We start from the raw sequence: 22733 nt of genomic DNA on the forward strand, positions 1-22733 counted from the left end.
CTTACCCAGGTGTCTTTTTTTCAGGAGTATGCGACACTCTCTTAATAAATGCTTTCCTTTTTAATGGTTTCTTCATCGGCACGAGGCGTGTTGGAATGGTGTTTCCGAGAGCTCCTCAAAGATTATCAGGTGTTCTTCAACGAGAAGAATAAAAAATGGCGGGCAGGCTTTTCTGGAACACAGCTTGCACACTGCTATCTGGTTTCCCGGGGAGGACCTTACCATTGGGTAGAGGAAGGGCACTGTCTCAGCAGCAGTGGCTGGTACCAGTTGGGAATGGAAGGGCAGAAGGCAGGGAGGTCAACAGGAGGTGAAGACCGACCCAATGATGGGCAGAGCCAATTAATTTTAGGTCGGTCCTCCTCTTCTTCCTTCTTGCTAAGTTTCTCAAGGGCAATGTTGAGGCTAACGAGAAGAAGCTGATAGTCCAGGGTTGCCATATATCAAAAAGTGAGCTTTTTCTTTGCAAAATCTTTTTTAAAAAGGTTTTCTGAGCTATTTTTTAATGTAAATGCCTAAATCAACACTTTGGACATGGGCTGCCGTACATCCAGATTTTCCCAGACATTTCAGCGATTTCCACCTGGACGCTGTTTGCAAGGACCAAATGCCAGCTATGTCTGGGAAATTCCAGATATATGGCAACTCTGTGATAGCCAGTGCAATCCCATGGACTAGCTGTGAGTAAGTGGCAGCCTGCAGTAAACCACATGAAATAAGGGGAGTTAACAGCAACTTTTCATCGGTAGGTCTTGCCTCTATGAAGCAGTTGCAGAGACTGATACGATACGATAATCTTTATTGTCATTGTCCCATACAGAACAACGAAATTGAAAAATCTACATAAGACATTCAAAACCCAACAAGCCTGCTATCCCAGCTATCCCAACCTGGTCAGCCCCCTAAAAACTCTGATACCCCATTTTTAAATACAATATACTCCCATACAGACTCCTTAAAGGTAAAGGGGAGCCCTGACCGTTAGGTCCAGATGTGGCCGACTCTGGGGTTGTGGCGCTCATCTCGCTTTATTGGCCAAGGGAGCCAGCGTACATGTGGCCAGCATGACTAATTCGCTTCTGGCGAACCAGAGCAGCACACGGAAACACCGTTTACCTTCCTGCCGGAGCGATATCTATTTATCTACTTGCACTTTGACGTGCTTTCAAACTGCTAGGTTGGCAGGAGCAGGGACCGAGCAACAGGAGCTCACCCTGTCGTGGGGATTCAAACCGCTGACCTTCTGATCAGCAAGTCCTAGGCTCTGTGGTTTAACCCACAGCGCCACCCATGTCCCTTACAGACTCCTTACAACGCATTTTAAACCAAAATCACATTTGGGTAGAAACTGTTTCTCAGATGGCTAGTCTTAGTCTTTATAACCCTCTACCTTCTTCCAGAAGGCAGAAGCTGAAAGAGATCATTTCCGGGGTGTGCAGTATCCTGCGCTATCTCTCTGAAGGTCCTTGCCTTTCACAGTTGCCCAAGTCCCCTGCTCTCCCGGGTTTGCCCCATGCAACCTGAGACTTTAAGCAAAAACTGTCATTACCTGTGAGAAACACCCTTCCTTTCCCTGGCAATTTAGGGTTTGTGTGTCTGTGAACAGGGGGCAAAATGTCCATCCATTCAGAGTGCGGGCAGGAAGCATTATCCCATTCTGAACTGACTTTGTGAAATCATCACATAGACAATCCTGTTGGCCACATGACATCTTCATATAATCATGTTGGCTGCATGATCCCTGATTGGCGAGGAACACTTCCTCAAAAAAAACCTCCAACATCCAGTTTTCAAATAAATAATGGCACAACAGATGCATCTGTTGATTGGGCAGCAAACAGCTTTGTGAATAAGAATGAAAATAGTAAGCGGGGCACTAGGGGACATTTGGCCACCCCCCAAGCAGTGAAAATAGTCGCATGCAAGCGTTAACTATAGACTACATGGCTGTCCCAGTCAGTGGAATATTTTGCACAATGCCGTGGCGTTTGTGGAGCAGGAGCCCAAACCAGGTTCATTTCCTAAAGCAGATGAAAAGGACTCTTCTCTGATTAACTATCTCTTTCTTTGACCAGGAGACCAGAACCGTGCGCAAGGATAAATCCAGGTCATGCTCTTTGAAGTCTAATCAATAACTCAATCAGAAACAGGTAAGGCCTGAGTTCAACTCACATGTTGTCAGTCATGGAGTTTTCAGATCAAGCAGGTGTGATCAAATCCAGTCAATCTAAGGATGGGGGAGATGTGGAAAACAGGCATTGATCTCAACCCTCATTACAGTCAAAGGGATTCTTGCAAACACCTCGGAAAGGTCCCAAGACAGATGAGGAGCATGGAGATAATGTGGAATGGAAGACAGACAGCTATCTGGCAAATTGGGACGTTTCTCTACAGTGAAATAAGTATAGGGTACTACATCTTTAAGGTCTTATTATTTACACCTTCTATTCCATTTGTAGCTGAATCTAGGTTTTCCTGATTCAAGCCCAACACTCGCATAGGTAAAGTAGTCAGGTACGCTCATGTAAGAACATAGGAAGAGCCCTGCTGGATCATGTGAAAGGCCTGAACATCCTTTTTGTCACAGCAGCCAAGCAGGGCTGCCTTCAGATGTCTTCTAGCTGTTGTAAAGTTACTTATTTACTTGCGACGGCAGCAGCAAGAGTTTTGATCATGGCAAAATGGAAGAGTAATGAAATTCCCTCTATACAAGATTGGATCCAAAAGCTGACAGAATATGCTGAATTAGATGGTCTATCAGAAAAAATAAAGAATAAATCAAAACAGGAATTTGTTTCAAAATGGGAGGTTTTCAAAGAATATTTGAAAAATAAATATAGTTGTTTAAATTCTGTTGCAGCATTCGAGGAACTTCAGTAATAGTTGCAAGGTAGATATAAGAAATTAGATATATTAAGAAAAAGACGGGAGGTTGGGTCTTTAGTGTTAAGACCAATATATGTTTTATTTTTTGTTAAGAAAATTATGTGTCTATGGTTATTACTGTGTGTAACTTGGTATTTGTGTTCTTTCTTTTTTCTTGTGTAGCAATAATTTTTTTTTAAAAAAGTAAAGTTACTTATTTCCTTGGCTCGGGGGTCACATAACTCCATACCCTCCAGCATTTCTGAATAGGGACGTTCAAAGGAAAAGCAGGACATTCTGGGATCAAATCAGAAACCGGGACAGCTTCTGCAAATCCGGAACCGTTCTTGGAAAATAGGGACACTTGGAAGGTCTGTCTATGATCTCCAAGGTCTCATTCCATTGGTCACTTGATACCATGTCAGACCACACTAGCTTATTTGTGATTTATTTTTATCCCCTCCCCCACCATATATGATTTGGCTTAAGCATTTTTGAAGCTGAAATGACAAGCAAGACTGAATCTTGCTTCATGGTGTTGTTCTGAGACTCACATGAGGAAACCGATTTAGAATGAACAGATTTTGAATGGTTCACTCCAAAAATACATGAGAACGAACAGCGAAGGGAAGGGTGACTCTGAGCATGTGCTGAGTGCTTTACCCTCATGGCTGAGTAACCACTGCCAGGCCTTAGGATTTCAAGGTCAGAGGCGGAGTCTGCCTGCTTGCCTCAGTCCTTGACACTTTCCATTTGGGGCCTTTCTGCTACTGCTTGATGCGAGTGTCTCTTCCATTCTCGCATACCGCAAGACAAGAGTTGTTAAATGACCGGTGTCATTTTGTTCCTGTCAAACACGAAAGCCTGTCAAGGTGGACAACATGTTGAGACTGTAAAGAGAGCTGGAGCTCCAATAAAGAGGCCTTGTCAAATTTGTGGGGGAAATGAACAAATCACTGTTTCCTCTGACAGTTGCGGGCATCTAGGAATTTTATACTTTTCAGAGTAGCTTTGCTACAGAACACAATTTCCTCTTTCTCCCAGAAATATCAAGGCCAGAAAGACACACTGATACAACTCTCCCCCCCCCTCTCTCTGGGTCTTGTTGTTGTTGTTTAGTCGTTTAGTCGTGTCCGACTCTTCGTGACCCCATGGACCAGAGCACGCCAGGCACTTCTGTCCTCCACTGCCTCCCGCAGTTTGGACAGACTCATGCTGGTAGCTTCGAGAATACCATCCAACCATCTCATCCTCTGTCGTCCCCTTCTCCTTGTGCCCTCCATCTTTCCCAACATCAGGGTCTTTTCCAGGGAGTCTTCTCTTCTCATGAGGTGACCAAAGTATTGGAGCCTCAACTTCACGATCTGTCCTTCCAGTGAGCAATCAGGGCTGATTTCCTTCGGAATGGATCGGTTTGATCTTCTTGCAGTCCATGGGACTCTCAAGAGTCTCCTCCAGCACCATAATTCAAAAGCATCAATTCTTCGGCGATCAGCCTTCTTTATGGTCCAGCTCTCACTTCCATACATCACTACTGGGAAAACCATGGCTTTAACTATACGGACCTTTGTTGGCAAGGTGATGTCTCTACTTTTTAGGATGCTGTCTAGGTTTGTCATTGCTTTTCTCCCAAGAAGCAGGCGTCTTTTAATTTCGTGACTGTTGTCACCATCTGCAGTGATCTCTGGGTCTAGAACCTGCCAGATTCCATTTGTGGTTGCTCCATGTGAAGAACCATGGAACTGCAAGTGAAGAACCACAGAACTTCTTAGTGAAGAACCTCGGAGGACTTTTTCATGCACCGGTGAAAAAGAATTGTGTGGCCAAGGAGATAATGCTGTAGCTGAACATAAACGATATGGGCCAAAAATTACTTCTGGACATAGGAAACTGCCTTGTACTACGTCAGACTATTGGCCTAGCTCAATATTGCCTAGGCTCACTGACAACAGGTCTCTTTCCAAGTCCTACCTAGAGATGCCAAGGTTGAACCGGAGACCTTTTACAATGGATGTGCTCTGCTATAGCCAATCATCTGCAACTGTGGAAAGTGCCCATCACTGTCCTGAAATTTGAAGAACCACCCAAAATTGATTTTTAAATTGATCCTGTAATTTCTGGTTTTGGCATCGTCTGCACACCAAACCAACCTGACCTGGGGAACGCTTGATCTAGTCCTGAATCAATTTAGGGAGGAGCAGCTAATGTTTAATTAGGGTTTATTTGGTCCCCCATCTTGATTCAACGTGGTATCTGACATCCAAATGCAGTCAAAGACCGCCTTCTCCACATTCACCTCAGGAAGCCTCATGAGCAACAATATTTTCAGAGGCATCCACATGGTTAGACCATGGTGCTGATAACGCCAAGGTTGCAGGTTCGATTCCTGTATGGACCAGCTGCATATTCCTTCATTGCAGGGGGTTGGACTAGATGATCCTCAGGGACCCTTCCAACTCTACAGTGCTTTGCTATGATTCTGCTTGGACCCCATACTGCCAAGTCATGCCCAAGTCATGTTTTGGTTCACCATTTTGATTCAAGATGGCACCTGGTATCCAAACACAGAAAATGATCACCCCCTACCTCTCAGGAACCTTCATGCTGAGTTGGGCAATATCGTGAAAAACGTCCTATAGAGAACTGAAGGAGAGTAGACAAACCACTTTCCAAAATATATTGTTAATAATAATAATAATAATGAATGAATGAACTTTATTACGGTCACAGACCAGGATAAAAAAACAAACAAACAGATAAATAAAATAGCAGTTAGGATTTTTTAAACTGATAAATGTTGGAGCAGAGAATAATAATAATAATAATAATAATAATAATAATAATAATAATAATAATAATAATAAATTTATTACTTATGCCCCTCTCACCTGGCTGGGTTCCCCCAGCCACTCTGGGTGGCTTCCAACAGGATATTAAAAACACAAGAAAACAGCAAACATCAAAAACTTCCCTAAACAGGGCTGCCTTCAGATGTCTTCTAAAAGTCAGATAGTTGTTTGTTTTCTTGGCATCTGGTGGGAGGGCGTTCCACAGGGTGGGCGCCACTACCAAGTAGGCCCTCTGCCTGGTTCCCTGTAACCTCACATATCGCAGTGAGGGAACCACCAGAAGGCCCTTGGAGCTGGACCTTAGTATCTGGGCAGAACGATGGAGGTGGAGACGCTCCTTCAGGTTCAGATGAACCATGGACCTCCTAAAACACCTATCAGCAGTGGTGGACTTTGGTGTCTGAAATTTTAGTGGTGCCCTCTGCCTGGCTCCCTGTAACCTCACTTCTCGCAGTGAGGGAACCACCAGAAGGCCCTCAGAGCTGGACCTCAGTGTCCAGGCAGAATGATGGGGGTGGAGACGCTCCTTTAGGTTCAGATGAACCATGGACCTCCTCAAATGCCTATCAGCAGTGGTGTACTTTGGTGTCTGAAATTTTAGTGGTGCCCTGTGTGATGCCAAAATCCCCCCTCACCTCGCACTTTCCATTGGATGTCATAGTTGTCCTGCTGCAGCATCTGAGAAGCCCCATGCCCAGAGCGACCAAACCAGTCGAGCTCCCCTAGATCTATTAGCTATTAGCCCCAGCTGACTAATGATGGGAGTTGTAGTTCAAAACATCTGGAGGGCACCAGGTTGGAGAAGGCTGGTGTAACTCATAAAAACCTTCATCAACTCTCAACCATCCAGCACCTTCTCTCCACACACAGAGAAAGGGAAACTTGTGCCAGGGTGGGGGGCGGATTTAATTTCCAGCAGTTCAGCTCCATTCCCCCGAGTCTTTAAAATTCTCAGATTGAAATGGATGAATATGCAAGTGCTACTTATTGATGCCCTCCCATAAGCGGGGGGAACTCCTTTGAAATCATTGTGGAGGTAATTGTAAAGGAAGGGATATGCATAAAATTACTGCTGTGGTGCAATAAGGCTCATAAATCAGCTCACAACCAATCCATCTGCAACAACTGCAGCCCAGCTGATTCAAATACGTTTTTAAAAAGGAAATCACACTTAAACACGAACAGCTCACCCTCCCATGTTTGTCTGGGCGTGTTACTTCACATGAAAAAAACCCCACAACGTGTTTGTGTATCTATTATGGTAAAAAGGGTCATTTAGAGCCCAGTTGGGTAGAGCGTGGTGCTGATAATGCCAAGGTTGCAGGTTTGATTCCCATATGGGACGGCTTCATATCCCTGCATTTCAAGTCCAATCTACAATTCTATACTTCAAACTGTAGTCCTATGTTTACCTTTAAGCAGTGGTGTTGTAGTCCACGGTTGCAGGGTTATCAAGGACCCACTATTATTTCTGCAGAAGGGTCCCTGTCTCCAACATATTAGAGCAGAGGTCAGCAAACCTTTTCAGCAGGGGGCCGTTCCACTGTCCCCTCAGACTTGTGGGGGGCCAGACTATATTTTTTTTGGGGGGGAATGAATGAATTCCTATGCCTCACAAATAACCCAGAGATGCATTTTAAATACAGTGGTACCTCAGGTTACAGACGCTTCAGGTTACAGACTCCGCTAATCCAGAAATAGTACCTCGGGTTAAGAACTTTGCTTCAGGATGAGAACAGAAATCATGTGGCGGCAGCGGGAGGCCCCATTAGCTAAAGTGGTACCTCAGGTTAAGAACAGTTTCAGGTTAAGAACGGACCTCCAGAATGAATTAAATTCTTAACCCGAGGTACCACTGTAAAAGGATACATTCTACTCATGTAAAAACACGCTGATTCCCGGACTGTCCGTGGGCTGGATTTAGAAGGCGATTGGGCTGGATCTGGCCCCCGGGCCTTAGTTTGCCTACCATGTTCTAGAGCTTCCTAGTCAACCCAGAAGGTTAGCTTTTCAACCACTGAATGTGCCAAAGCTGAGCATTTAGTAGGGCTGCCGTACGCCCAGATTTCCCCAGACATTACTGGGATTTCAAAGGTGGAATTGACATCCGGGGAAATTTCCAAAAGGTGGAGCTTTGTCCTGGATCTTAGGCAAGTCAAGAGAAATATCTGAGCTTCAAGAAAATGGTGTGCAGCTTCTGTCATGATGAGTTTGCAGAAAGCACAACGTAAGTCACTCCAAAAAATTGGTATGGGAGCACTCCAAATCATTTCCCAAGTATATGTACAGAAAATAGCAGATCTCTCTGAAAGGCAGCATAAGGAGATTTGCATTGATTCTTGCAATAGACCCCTAATTATTATTGTTATTGTATATTTGAAAAATTATTGTATAATCTTAGAAGGAAGCATGGCAGGCTGTGCTAGTGCAGGGGTGCCTCTGACTATCAGGATAGGACCCTATGTTTCTGAATGGGCCACTACACTGATGCCTTTAAGGTCCTTTATGGTCAGGGACTAGGATGCTTGAGGAAGCCACTTCCTACAGACTTCTTCCTCCCCAAGCCACATTGCCTTGTGAGGAGCCTTTCAGAGGCTGCCTGTCAGTTGTGAGTGTGTTCCCCATACCTGATATATAGCTTCATGGCTTTTAAAGATCTGTCACTGAGAATCTTCAGGCCGTCCTAACATCTATTTGACAAGAGCCCACCAAGGTGTAAATGAAGGTGCAGTGCAACAGATCGGTGACTTTTCCCTTTTCCAGCAGGCGATAAAAAAAACCTGTTTTATTTAGGTGTGATTGTTTGCTATGATTAGCGTCTTGACGGCGTGGCTTTTTGATCTGCCTCTCGGCTTGTGTGCACACCCAACTTTTCGTCATGCGAAAGGACCACAGACACAGAAATTGAACAAATCACGGTTCCGCAATCATTTCTGCACATATGATTCTGCCTTCTCCAGCATCCTCTCTGCCTTTGCCACCTGCTTGTTCAGGGTATATGAGATCCTGCATGGAACACAGGAGGCCACTGTCCCTTGTCAGAAGTATTTCAAGCAAGGTGGTATGAATAGCTGTGTAAATGGAGGGAAAGGACATGAGAGTCCCATGGACTGCAAGAAGATCAAACCTATCCATTCTTAAGGAAATCAGCTCTGAGTGCTCACTGGAAGGACAGATCCTGAAGCTGAGACTCCAATACTTTGGCCACCTCATGAGAAGAGAAGACTCCCTGGAAAACACCCTGATGCTGGGAAAGATGGAGGGCACAAGGAGAAGGGGACGACAGAGGACAAGATGGTTGGACAGTGTTCTCGAAGCTACAAACATGAGTTTGACCAAACTGCAGGAGGCAGTGGAAGACAGGAGTGCCTGGTGTGCTCTGGTCCATGGGGTCACAAAGAGTCAGACACGGCTAAACGACTAAACAACAACAACATAGTGGGCATTGTCCTCTAGATGTCATTGGACCTCAGTTCTCATAAGTCCCAAGCTGCATGTTCAATAGTCAGGGATGATGGATGCTCCTGTATTCCAGGGCTTTTGGAGCCTCAAAGGTTCCCTGTCTCTACATGGTTCAGGAAAGATCACTTTTGTGTGTTGGTGTTAAAGCAACAACCAGCATGATGGACAGCATGATGGCATCCGTCTGTCTCAGGACACAGTGGAAGATTGCACCTTTGCAGGTGAAGTCAAACTGCTGGAGAATTACAGCGCCTGCTGTGGCTGTAGCAGGGCCAGATTTAGGTTTGATGAGGCCCTAAGCTACTGAAGGTAATTGGGCCCTTTATATGTCCAGCTGTCCTTTGTCAACAACAAAATTGTCACTGTTTTTTTGTGTTGAATATATGCTATATGGTAATTTATGGACCTAATGGGTATCTAGAGCCATTTGCATGCAACCAGTCCATGCAGAATGTAGGCACACTAAGTATAGAAATGAGCAATCCAGTGATATTTTAGGGAGCAGGTTACCAGGCAGGGCCCATTACAGTGGTACCTCGGGTTACAAACACATCGGGTTACAAACACCTCGGGTTACAAACACCTCAGGTTACAAATTCCGCTAACACGGAAATAGTACCTCAGGTTAAGAACTTTACCTCAGGATGAGAACAGAAATCGTGCGGCAGCGACACGGCGGCAGCAGGAGGCCCCTTTAGCTAAAGTGGTACCTCAGGTTAAGAATGGTTTCAGGTTAAGAACGGACCTCCAGAACAAATTAAATTCATAACCAGAGGTACCACTGTACATCATAGGAGCCTACACAACACAAAACACTGTTGCTGTATGTAGGTTTTATTTTATTTTTATTTTTATCTTATATTTTTGAAATGTACATCCAGGTGTTTTTTCCTTTAAATTTTTTTTTGGCTCCCGAAGAGAGTGGGGCCCTAAGCTATAGCTTGTTTAGCTTCTATGTAAATCCGGCACTGGGCTGTAGAGCATAGCTGTCAAGTGTCCCTTATTTGAAGGGACAGTCCCTTATTCCAGGGCCATGTCCCTTATTGATGGATGTCCCTTAAATGATGTCCCTTAAATTTCAAAGGAAGCAGCTCCTCTCCCTCCCTCCCTGCCGACCAGCAACTGTGTTGCTTGGCTGTGTTGCTCACCCAATAAGAAGTGTAAGAACGACTGGAGGGTGGAGCTTGCATGCCTTGTGTGTGGCTAGTTAATGCAAGCTGAGGGGTTTTTTGAATGCTGGACGCCATTTTGTTGCACGTGCTGCTGCAAACTTTGCAGTGCAAAGCCAGGCCGGGGAGCCATCTTAAGTTGAGGCTGCATAGGCCTTGTGGTGCATGTGATTTAGATTCTATTCAGTTGAACCTCTGGTTACAAAGTTGGTTGGACAGTGTTCTCGAAGCTACCAGCATGAGTTTGACCAGACTGCAGGAGGACAGGAAGACTGGAGTGCCTGGAACAGGTGAGGCTGCAGGTCCCTTATTTTGGCTGCTGGTCCCTTATTTTCAAGGCTGCTGGTCCCTTATTTTCAAATCTGTAAATTGACAGCTATGCTGTAGAGACCAATACAGGAGAGACATGTTTTGTTAATTTTATAATGAATGGTTTTAGAGTGTTGTGTTGTACTGTTGTACTGTTTTATTGTTGTTAGCCACCCTGAGCCCGGCTTCAGCTGGGGAGGGCGGGATATAAATAAAATTTATTATTATTATTATTATTATTATTATTATTATTATTATTATTATGTTGAAGGTGGGGCAGATGAAGGCATCCAGTTGTGCTGATCAAGGTGTGCCTCAGTGTTTCTTCTCTCTGTGCTCCTCCCAGGGATCATTCCTCTTCTGGGCTCTGCTGTGGATACACAACCTGACTGTCTCCAGGCACTGCAGTCGTCTGCAAGGAATTCCCACATGGAAGGGTTGACGTTGCTAGACTTCATGCCACGTTAGCAGACGTCTTTATAACACAGAGTTGGTGTGCCAACAGGCCTGGTGCCTGAAGCCAGCTCCCCATAGAGCAGGACCATGTGGATCCTGCCATCTTCCATTCTGTGGGCATCACCAAGCCAGCAAAGTCATTGCTGAGACCAGCACTATTTTTCTAGAAAAAGAGGTGCTGGAACTTACCTTCGTCCTCTTATAATGGCAGTGGCGCCCACCTGAGAGCTGCGGGGGGGAGGGAAAGCCCTGGCTGAGACAGAAGTGGACGGTTAACACAAAGATTAAATGGTATCTTACCCTACATTGTGCAAATCCCCCCCTCTTTTAGGGAAATTAGTGTTTAAATAGTAAATGAAGGCAGGAAGATCTTTGACCCCCTGATGGGAGCAGCCCTTCAATTCCTGCATCTTCCCTTGGTAAAGAATTTGGCAAGGTAATTAATGGGCTTTTGTGGAGGCAAAATTACAATCTCTAATAATAAAAATCCCATGGACATGGAAGGCGATCAAGTCTTGCTGCCCAGGCTACATTTCAATTACTTTCTATCTATCCTTAATTTATTTCTTGCTCCGTTATTCATCCCATACCCATGCCCAGACTCCTGTGAAGTGTCCTGTCTAACTACCAGGACACTGAGAGTTGATACAGTTGTTTCGGCCCATGATTATAATTATCATTATTTGTATGGGAATGAATGGGTCAACCAGAAACTGAAGTAAGCTGAAAGTGAGGGAAAGAACTGTCGGGGAACTGGGAGGGCTATTGGTTTATCTTTAAAGACAAAGGAAGAAAGGAAGGCCCCTTACAGCTGTGAAGCTACCTGCTCTGGTGCTGGGAGTGGCGTACATCCGGGGGTGTGGCTGGCGCGCTTCCCAGGGGGTGTGGTGCGCCGCACGTGTGGGGTGTGGGGAGCATCGGGGGGTGTGCGCAGCGAGCAGTGAGCGTTCTAGGGTCGGGGGCAGCCGCAATGTCACCCCCGGATGGCACCCAGGGCAGACCGCCCTTCGCCCCCTTATACTGGCTGTTAAACAATCTGGCATTTTAAATGTGTCTTTGGGGTGGGGGTCATTGCTTTTACAGTGGTACCTCAGGTTAAGTACTTAATTCGTTCCGGAGGTCCGTTCTTAACCTGAAACTGTTCTTAACCTGAGGTACCACCCCAGCTAATGGGGCCTCCTGCTGCTGCTGCACCGCCGGAGCACAATTTCTGTTCTCGTACTGAAGCAAAGTTCTTAACCCGAGGTAATATTTCTGGGTTAGTGGAGTCTGTAACCTGAAGTGTCTGTAACCTGAAGTGTCTGTAACCTGAAGCGTATGTACCCCGAGGTACCACTGTATTGTTATGTTAAACATTTTGTGGTTTTGTGTTGCAAGCTGCCCTGTGATCTTTGGATGAAGGACAGGGTATAAATAATAATAATAATAATAATAATAATAATAATAATAATAATAATAAATCTTGTCCACAATGGCTGCATGCAGCTGTCCAGAGTTTCACGAAGACCTCTGTCTTAGCTCTACCTGGAGATATTGGGGACTGAACCAGCAGAGATGCTCTCACTCTCACCAAAGATACCACGCTATAAACAACACAACCACTACCTTAGCTTCACAAAAGTACCGGTAGGTGTTGACTTCCAAGTTTGCTGAAAGTTCACAGTGTCACAGAAGAGGTCAGACCCAGTATCCAAATTCACACTCCGCAACCTGCCATGCATGCATTGTTCATTTCTATAAAACAGGGGTCGGGTACCTTTGGCCCATGGGCCAAATTTGGCCAGCCAGGAGGTTTTCTTCAAACCATGCCCACCTGCCTCATCATTTGTGACATCAGATGCAGGCCAGGTAGAGATGCAGCTGGCTCAGCTGCTCACAAAGCTGATCCCTGGAGAAAGCAAATTTGAGCTCCCTGCCCATCAGCTGATGGGGAGCAGATTGATTATGTTTGGTTTGGAGGTGCAAGTGGACTCCAAATGGAAAATTGCTGAAAAAACAGGAGGTTCAGTCTTGCTCATTTACTATCCCTGGTCCTACCTACCAGTCCAAGTTGGCCCATGTGGGTGGGGTGGCCCAAAAAGCTATAGACACGTACTGGGGAGAAAGCCCTGCATGGCTTACTTCTGAAGAGACATGTGTTGCTGCTAACGTATTGCTGGTGTTTAAGAAGTTGTGTGGGAGAGTATTCTGGGCCATTTGTCAAACAGATGGGGAGAGCTCTGTATAAACTATTATAACATGACATAAGATCAACATGTTGAAACACACATTTTATACAATATAACTTACGTTGCATGTCTTTCTCCTAAACCTCAAGAAAAGTAACACTGGGGAGCAGGGTGGCGAAGGCACAGATTAAGAACAATTATAAATATTAGCAGGACAACCAGTTAAGTATTTGCTGTAATTTTTTCTTAAAAGAAAATATTCAGAAGTGGTTGTAGACATTTCCCCCCAAATAAAGCCAGCTGCTGAAGTTTTGAGCATTGATCATTTCTTTCCAATGGAAAAGGCTAAATGTGAATGAAGCAGTGATGTTGCCGTGATCCTAGTGATCCTAGCGTACAGGTTGATGATGAGATTTTTTTTAGAAAACTCCATCCTTAGTGCCTTCTTCGCAGCCCCATGGAATTCAAGAATTTTCTTTGAAGTCACAAGGAAGAAGCTCAGGATTGTGGCCTGAATGTTGCATTCTATTTACATCCTGTTAATGAAATAGCTGTGTGCTTTTAACGCTAGATGTATTACAAAACAAAGTCCAAGAGTAGAGCTAACATTATGATAAACGATCTCGGTTTCGATTCTTCTAGAGCGTCCTGCTGTAATTGACCCGACCCGTATTATTTCGGCTGAGATATGCACACAGTGAGACTGAGTCATAATGTAATTAATTAATACACTAGGCACACAAGAAACAGGGAAAGTGTTGCAAGGCACGATGTAAAATAGTTAAATGAATCACGTTGACATGGATGTATGGAAATGGGAAGGATAATGAAATATAAAGAAGGACATGTGTTGAACAAAAGCATTTTATTTCAAATATTTGAATCAAGACTACCTTTGCCTACCTGGAAAAAGGAGTGATTCCTGCCCTCTGTGGATGACAGCCTTGAATTCGAAACACATACACATAATTAGCAAACTAATGTGGGTTTCTGGATTTCATCTCATCCAGTCCCATCGTGAGCCTGGTGATGGGAACGAGCTTGTTATGAAGAAAGCCACTGATAAAAACAAACATATAGAAATCACTGGTGAGACTGTTCCAAGCTATTCTCCCATGACTTGGGAATTGATGTTTGTGGACCTCTCTCTTTGACCTCTGCCTTTGCCTCAAAGTGGAAGCAAACATTTGTTTTGCTTGCCCCCTCCGTGTGTCTGTTTATGTAGCTTCTTAATCATAGTAATCTGTGGCTGTATGGTCCACTGCAAGGCAACTAATGAGTGGTTAGCCATAGGGTAGAAATTATGGGTCAGACAGGGCCTCCAGTGTAGTTCCTTGGCAACCGGACAAATTGTGCTAACTTGTCTTGCAGAAAATGGGTCTGGACTTCATTGCCTAAGTCATTGGAACGGTCTTCTCTCCATGTTTTCTTCTTCTTGTTGTTGTTGTTTAGTCATTTAGTCGTGTCCGACTCTTCATGACCCCATGGACCAGAGCACGCCAGGCACTCCTGTCTTCCACTGCCTCCCGCAGTTTGGTCGAACTCATGCTGGTAGCTTCCAGAACACTGTCCAACCATCTCATCCTCTGTCGTCCCCTTCTCCTTGTGCCCTCAATCTTTCCCAACATCAGGGTCTTTCCCAGGGAGTCTTCTCTTCTCATGAGGTGGCCAAAGTATTGGAGCCTCAGCTTCAGGATCTGTCCTTCCAGTGAGCCCTCGGTGCTGATTTCCTTAAGAATGGATAGGTTTGATCTTTTTGCAGTCCATGGGACTCTCAAGAGTCTCCTCCAGAACCATAATTCAAAAGCATCAATTCTTTGGCACTCAGCCTTCTTTATGGTCCAGCTCTAACCACCTGTTTTCCTGAACCCTAACCCAAGACTGATTCACACATGCAATCACACCACTTGATGGCTCAGCTTTCTTTGTCATCCCTACACTGGTGATTGGACACTGATATCTCAGGGAACATCAGCAGCCAACAGCCAGTGTCTCTCTCCGTATGATATTCCTTAATTTCCACTATAAGATAAATAGCTTTAAAATTCTACATACATATAGTGCAGCTGCTCCATCCAACTTTAAGTAAGTCACTTCATCCAACTTTTAAAAGATTCCAATCCCCTACTCCCAATATAGGTTTTACATTCACATTACAAATCTGGCTGAGGCAAGAGCCAGCCGAAGCCTCAAATGCCCTTCGAGAGCAATTTCCCTAACCCACCCAGTCGCAGAGAAAATGCTGACCCAGTCTGGGATGCAAGTCCTATTCTAACAGCTCAGCTGAATAAATACCAGCAAGCATATCGATATTTTCCCAGGAACTGAATAAACAGCCACTTCCTTTTTTCTTTTCTCCTTTTTAAAAAAGTGTCTCTTTTTAAAGCAAAAGTTCCACACCCAGCAAATAGATAGATAGATAGATAGATAGATTCTTTATTGTCATTACACACGTGCAACATTGCACAAGTGCAACGAAATTGGATGCCATCCCTTAAAAACAACAAAAGCAAAACAACAACAACAACCAACAAACCACATTCCAGCCACACCCACACCCATCAATCTCCCAGGTCACACTATCGAGTTACAGCATTCAAAAGGGCCACAGCTCTCGGGTAAAAACTGTTTTTCAGTCTATTTGTCCTTGACTTGATGTTTCTATATCTCCTGCCGGAAGGCAGTAGTGCAAACAGACTGTATCCCGGGTGAGATGAATCCTGCAGGATGTTGTTTGCTTTCCTAAGACAACGGGAACCGTACAATTCTTCCAAAGATGGGAGAGGTTGACCAATAATCCTTTGTGCTGTGGTTATGACCTTCTGGAGCACCTTCCTCTCCCTAGCTGTACAACTGGAGAACCAAGCACAAATACAGTATGTAAGAATGCTCTCTATGGAGCCTCGGTAGAAGGACACCAGCAGTCTCTCACTCAGATTGTTCTTCTTTAAAAGTCTGAGGAAATAAATTCTCTGCTGGGCCTTCTTCACCAGAGCAGTGGTATTTGCGCTCCAAGTCATGCCCTGATCGATAGTTACTCCCAAAAACCTGAATTCCGCCACCCTCTCCACCCGTTCCCCATTGATATGCAAGGGCTGAATGTCCGCCTTTTTTTTCCTGTAATCCACCACTAATTCCTTGGTCTTAGCCGTATTAAGAGCCAGATTGTTCTCTCCACACCAAACACAGAGCCGCTCCACCTCGTCCCGATAGGCGGACTCATCCCCTCCTGAAATGAGCCCTACCACCGTAGTGTCATCAGCAAACTTGATGATTTTGTTGCTGGAATAGGTGGCTGTACAGTCATACGTATAGAGAGCATAGAGCAGGGGACTCAACACACAACCCTGTGGTGAGCCGGTGTTAAGGCTAAGGGCTGTGGACATATGTGACCCTACTCTAACCCTCTGAGAACGTTCTGACAAAAAATCCAAAACCCAGAGACAGGTGGAGTTGGAGAGTCCAATCGCCTCTAGCTTGGACACCAGTCTATGGGGGAGGATAGTGTTAAAAGCTGAGCTAAAGTCCACAAACAGCAGCCTCACATAACTCCCCGGCTGCTCCAGATGGGACAGAGCAGCATGGAGAGTAGTGGTGATAGCGTCCTCTGTGGATCTATTTGCCCTGTATGCAAACTGGTAGTTGTCAAAAGTTGATGGAAGACAGGAAATAATATGACGGCGCATCAGTTTCTCAAAACACTTCATGATGATTGGAGTCAGTGCAACTGGTCTGTAGTCGTTCAAACTACTGATTGTGGATTTTTTAGGCAGAGGGACAATAGTTGACGACTTCAGGCAGGGTGGGACAATAGACTGGTGTAAGGACTTGTTGAAGATCTTAGTAAAGACCCTCGCCAGCTGATCCGCACAGCCCTTCAACACCTTTCCAGTGATGCCATCAGGTCCAGCCGCCTTCCTCGGATTCACCATCCTCAATACCTTTCTCACCTCATGCTCCTCTACCGTGAATGAGGGGCCCCTATGGGCTGGTGGCTGTAATACCGGCGTCTCAGGTGGCTCCTTCTCGAAGCGAGCAAAGAAGAGGTTAAGCTCCTCCGCCAGCAAAGGGTCACCGTCGACAGCACCAAGGTTAGGTTTGTAGTTGGTAATGTGCTGAATCCCCTGCCACATCTGTCTTGTGTTGTTGCTCCTTAAATTGTCCTCAATCCTCAGCCTATAATCCCGTTTTGCCTGTCGAATACCCCTCTTCAAGTTTGCTCTTGCCACACTGTAAAGCTGCACCTCGCCTGACCTGAAAGCCCTGTTCCTTTCCCGCAACAGGCCCTGGACCTCTCTATTCATCCAGGGTTTCTGATTGGGATAAAACCGGATGGATTTGTTTACTGTGACAGTGTCTGTGCAGTGATTGATATAGCACAGAACTGCCGCCGTGTGCTCCTCCAGGTCTGAACGATCGAAAATATCCCAATTAGTTCTCTCAAAACAGTCCTGCAGCTGGTGAATAGCACCTTCAGGCCAGATTTTAACAGATTTTAATATTGTGGGAGCCCGTTTCCTGAGTGGGATATATGCTGGTACCAGGAACAAAGACATATGGTCGGACTGGCCCAAGTGTGGCAGCTGTAAAGCCCTATAGCCGTGATTTACATTCGAATAAACTTTATCTAGTGTCTTGTCCCCTCTTGTGGGACATTTCACATGCTGATAGAGCGTTGGGAGCACTGTTTTAAGTTCTACATGGTTGAAGTCTCCCGCAATGATGTGCACAGCTTCAGGATACTTGTCTTGCTGGCTGCTGATAAGGCTCTGCAGGCATCCCAAAGCCAAGTTGGCATTGGCATCTGGTGGCACGTACACACCAGTTAACATAACAGCTGTAAACTCCCTAGGGAGATAGGCTGGTCTACATTTAACAGCCACATATTCCAAATCCGGTGAACAGTGACTGCCCACAGTCTTAGAATTATTGGACCAGCATTTGTTCACATATACGCACAGCCCCCCTCCTCTGGTTTTTCCGAAGTCCATGCCTCGGTCATGACGATGTACCACCCAGCCTTCCAACTGAATAGCTGTGTCTGGTATGGACGGTTGAAGCCATGTCTCAATGACAAATAAAACGCAGCAATCTTTTACAAGGCTGTTCTTTGCTGCCTGCAACCTCAATTCATCCATCTTGTTGGCAAGAGATCTCACATTGGCAAGAAATATGCTGGGGAGTGGTGGTTTAGATGGACTCCTCTGTAATCTTACCAGGACGCCAGCCCGACAACCCCGCCTTTGCCTCCTGTCTCTACGCCGCCTTCGCCTCCTCCCTGGAGGCATAGTAATCCATGGAGAGCCCGGCGGCCTGGCTACTCCCACCGGAACGTTATCTGGGCGAAAATAATCAGCTAATCATCACTATAAAAAATTTCAATTTCGAAACAAAACAAAAACAAACAGCCGGGTGTTCTTTTTCGTCTCTCTGCTTTATTCCACAAAGTCCTTGCGGTCCCATTGAGTTGAGATTTTAAGAGCATTAAATAAATAAACCACTTTGCCAAAAAGAATTGCTTTTTTATTTTGTTCCCTTCCCTACAAGATGCCTCCTTACTGCACAGGGAGACTTAATTTTTTTATGTGAAAATCCCAAGCGGTGATGGCGCATTCCAATCAAGGCCGGCATCAGCAGGCAGAATCCTCAGGCACTTGGTGATGATGTCACTGTCCTCCACCCATGGCCTGCTCCTTGTCTGAAGTCACTAAGGAGCACATTCCCTGCTGGTGCAGTGGTTAGAGTGTTGGACTAGGACCTGGGAGAACAGGGCTGTAACCCTCACTCGAACATAAAGCTCAATGGGTGACCTTGAGCCAGTCACAGTTGCTCAACCTAACCTATCACACAGGTCACATTTGTGAGGAAAAAGTAAAGGAGAAATCACTGAGCTTCTTGGAAAGATGAAATATAAATGTAATAATAAATGAATAATTTAAAAAAGCATGCAAGTAGAAAAATTATCTTGTTTCCAGTTTTAGTGGCTGTCTTTCTGCTGCTGTTGCTGTTTGGAAAGCTGTCTAGGAACTCTGCTAAGGTAAAGGTAAAGGTACCTCTGACCGTTAGGTCCAGTCGCGGATGACTCTGGGGTTGCGTGCTCATCTTGCTCTATAGGCCAAGGGAGCTGGCGTTTGTCCACAGACAGCTTCTGGGTCACGTGGCCAGCATGACTAAGCTGCTTCTGGCGAACCAGAGCAGCGCATGGAAACGCTGTTTACCTTCCCGCCAGAGTGGTACCTATTTATCTACTTGCACTTTGACGTGCTTTCGAACTGCTAGGTGGGCTCGAGCTGGGACAGAACAATGGGAGCTCACCCTGTCATGGGGATTCGAACCGCCAACCTTCTGATCGGCAAGTCCTAGGCTCTGTGGTTTAACCCACAGTGCCACCCGCGTCCCTTTTAGGAACTCAGCTACACAGTTGTAATTATAACGTAAGTGCGTTATAAAAATGGGGCACCAGATGGCGCAGTAGAGCTAAATGGCAAATTGCACATATATTTTTATAACTTTTTTTCATAGCATTTTCATAGTGTTTTTTATATCTATGTAGATCCAGTCTGGAAGCAACCCTACCTTCACCCCACCTTTTTCCCTAATGGGACTCAATGCAACTTACAGATAAAAGCTACTAAAAACATAGAAAACAATTAAACACCAACAGAATTTAAACGATATGCATATATAAAATCTACAAACATAAAATATGAAAACAATGACAGTAAAAACAGCACAGCACCAGCCCTTTCGTTAAAAGCAGTCAGTTCCCAAAAGCCTTTTGGAACAAGAAAGTCTGCATCTGCTGGCAGAAGGACAAGGAGGAAGGCAGTCTAGCTTTTCTAGGGAGGGAGTTTCAAAGTATGGGAGCAGCCACCGAAAAGGCCCTGTCCAAGCATGACCATGAGGGAGGAGGGATAGAGAGAAGAGCCTCCTGTGAAGATATCAAAACCAATGATATGTCTCAAACATTGTGTTGTGGAGCACAGAGGACACTGTGAACACCCAAACTGTAATTGTAAACTGCACAAGTTGCTTTTATTTATGGTAATATGCATGCACCAATAAATACAGTGGTACCTCGGGTTAAGTACTTAATTCGTTCTGGAGGTCCGTACTTAACCTGAAACTGTTCTTAACCTGAAGCACCACTTTAGCTAATGGGACCTCCTGCTGCTGCCATGCCACCGGAGCATGATTTCTGTTCTCATCCTGAAGCAAAGTTCTTAACTTGAAGCACTATTTCTGGGTTAGCAGAGTCTGTAACCTGAAGCGTATGTAACCTGAAGCGTATGTAACCCCAGGCACCACTGTACTTGAGTTACAAGTTTATTTGAGTTACAAACAAGATGAATTTTAACAGGGAGAAATGTAAAGTATTGCACTTGGGCAAAAAAAATGAGAGGCACAAATACAAGATGGGTGACACCTATCTTGAGAGCAGTACATGTGAAAAGGATCTAGGAGTCTTGGTTGACCACAAACTTGACATGAGCCAACAGCAGTGGCGTAGCGTGGGGGGTGCAGGGGGGGCCGGCCGCACCGGGCGCAACATCTGGGGTTAGGGCAAATCCATGGGTTAGGGGGCGCAAATCCATGGGTTAGGGGGCACAAATCCACGGGCTAGGGGGCGCAAATTACTTGCCTTGCCCCGGGTGCTGACAACCCACGCTACGCCACTGGCCAACAGTGTGACGTGGCAGCTAAAAAAGCCAATGCAATTCTGGGCTGCATCAATAGGAGTATAGCATCTAGATCAAGGGAAGTAATAGTGCCACTGTATTCTGCTCTGGTCAGACCTCACCTGGAGTACTGTGTCCAGTTCTGGGCACCACAGTTCAAGAAGGACACTGACAAACTGGAATGTGTCCAGAGGAGGGCAACCAAAATGGTCAAAGGCCTGGAAACGATGCCTTATGGGGAACGGCTAAGGGAGCTGGGCATGTTTAGCCTGGAGAAGAGGAGGTTAAGGGGTGATATGATAGCCATGTTCAAATATATAAAAGGATGTCACATGGAGGAGGGAGAAAGGTTGTTTTCTGCTGCTCCAGAGAAGCGGACACGGAGCAATGGATCCAAACTACAAGAAAGAAGATTCCACCTAAACATTAGGAAGAACTTCCTGACAGTAAGAGCTGTTCGACAGTGGAATTTGCTGCCAAGGAGTGTGGTGGAGTCTCCTTCTTTGGAGGTCTTAAGCAGAGGCTTGACAACCATATGTCAGGAGTGCTGTGATGGTGTTTCCTGCTTGGCAGGGGGTTGGACTCGATGGCCCTTGTGGTCTCTTCCAACTCTATGATTCTATGATTCTATTCTATGATTCTATTCTTATAAAGATTCTGATAAAATACACTGTTTGAGCCTTTGATGGGTCTGCAAACTTTCCACACGAACTTCATCATTAGTCATACACACAAACAAACATATATACAATATATATACACAAACATATATGGATAATGATGTCGACCTTGACTTAAATTAACCCCACTCCCTCTTCATGAAGAGCTGGTTGAAGATGCACATGTGAAACCACAGCATGGCCAGGTCACAACTTTGTGCTTTGAAAAAGAATGTTTTTAAATAAGGGCCCCTTTTGCTCTCTGTCTGAAACTTGGCACATTGGACTGTTTGAGGTGATAGTAGAATGAAAACTCAGAAGTTACAAGCAGCAGAAGAGCAGGTTTGGCTCCCATTGAACGCAAAGGGAAACAGAAGTGAATATGCATGTTAATGAAAATAACAGTGGGTTGACTAACTGACTGACTGAATAACTAAATGAGGTTTTAACAGAGAAAACGATTGAAGCAAGTAAAGGAAAATAATAATTCTTGCACACTCCTAGAATTCTTGCACACTTAAACAGCTCAGAATTACATTCAGTGCATCAGTCCACAAATAGAACACAAGGCACCCTAATACAACAGAAGAGGCCGAGGCAAAGAGATTTTGTTCCTCAAATAGACCTGAGGCTCATAGGAGTCTCAATTTCTTAAGAGGAGATTGGTAAAGTAGATATGAAAGCCATTGCTTTACAGTGTTTTGCCCTTTTCTTGGGATTTTACATCTGAGATGTGGAGCCTCTGGAACAGCGACCTCCAGAAGAGACTCACACCATCAGTTTTGTTTTGAGAGCCAAATATACTGACCCACTAAACCGCTGGGCCATTTTCGGATGCCACTAAAAACATACTTTATTCCCCACAAGAAGCTCAGGATTTAGAGTTTAGGCAGAGGGTTGTGTACATAAGGCAAAACCAGTGTTCTCTCAAATAAGGTTTTGCTTTCATGCTTTGGGCGCCATTAAGATATTTCCCCCTGATCTGATTACCCCAAAGATTGTTCTCACCTTCTTACATAGCATGTAGTACCATCTACTTTCTCAAGCCGTATGGAGCCATGTTGAACATGCTTGGGAACATGCTTGTTTTCTAATGCTTCAAATTACAAGAGATTCC

Source organism: Podarcis raffonei, chromosome 9, assembly GCF_027172205.1.
Source record: "Podarcis raffonei isolate rPodRaf1 chromosome 9, rPodRaf1.pri, whole genome shotgun sequence".
Taxonomy (NCBI): Eukaryota; Metazoa; Chordata; class Lepidosauria; order Squamata; family Lacertidae; genus Podarcis; species Podarcis raffonei.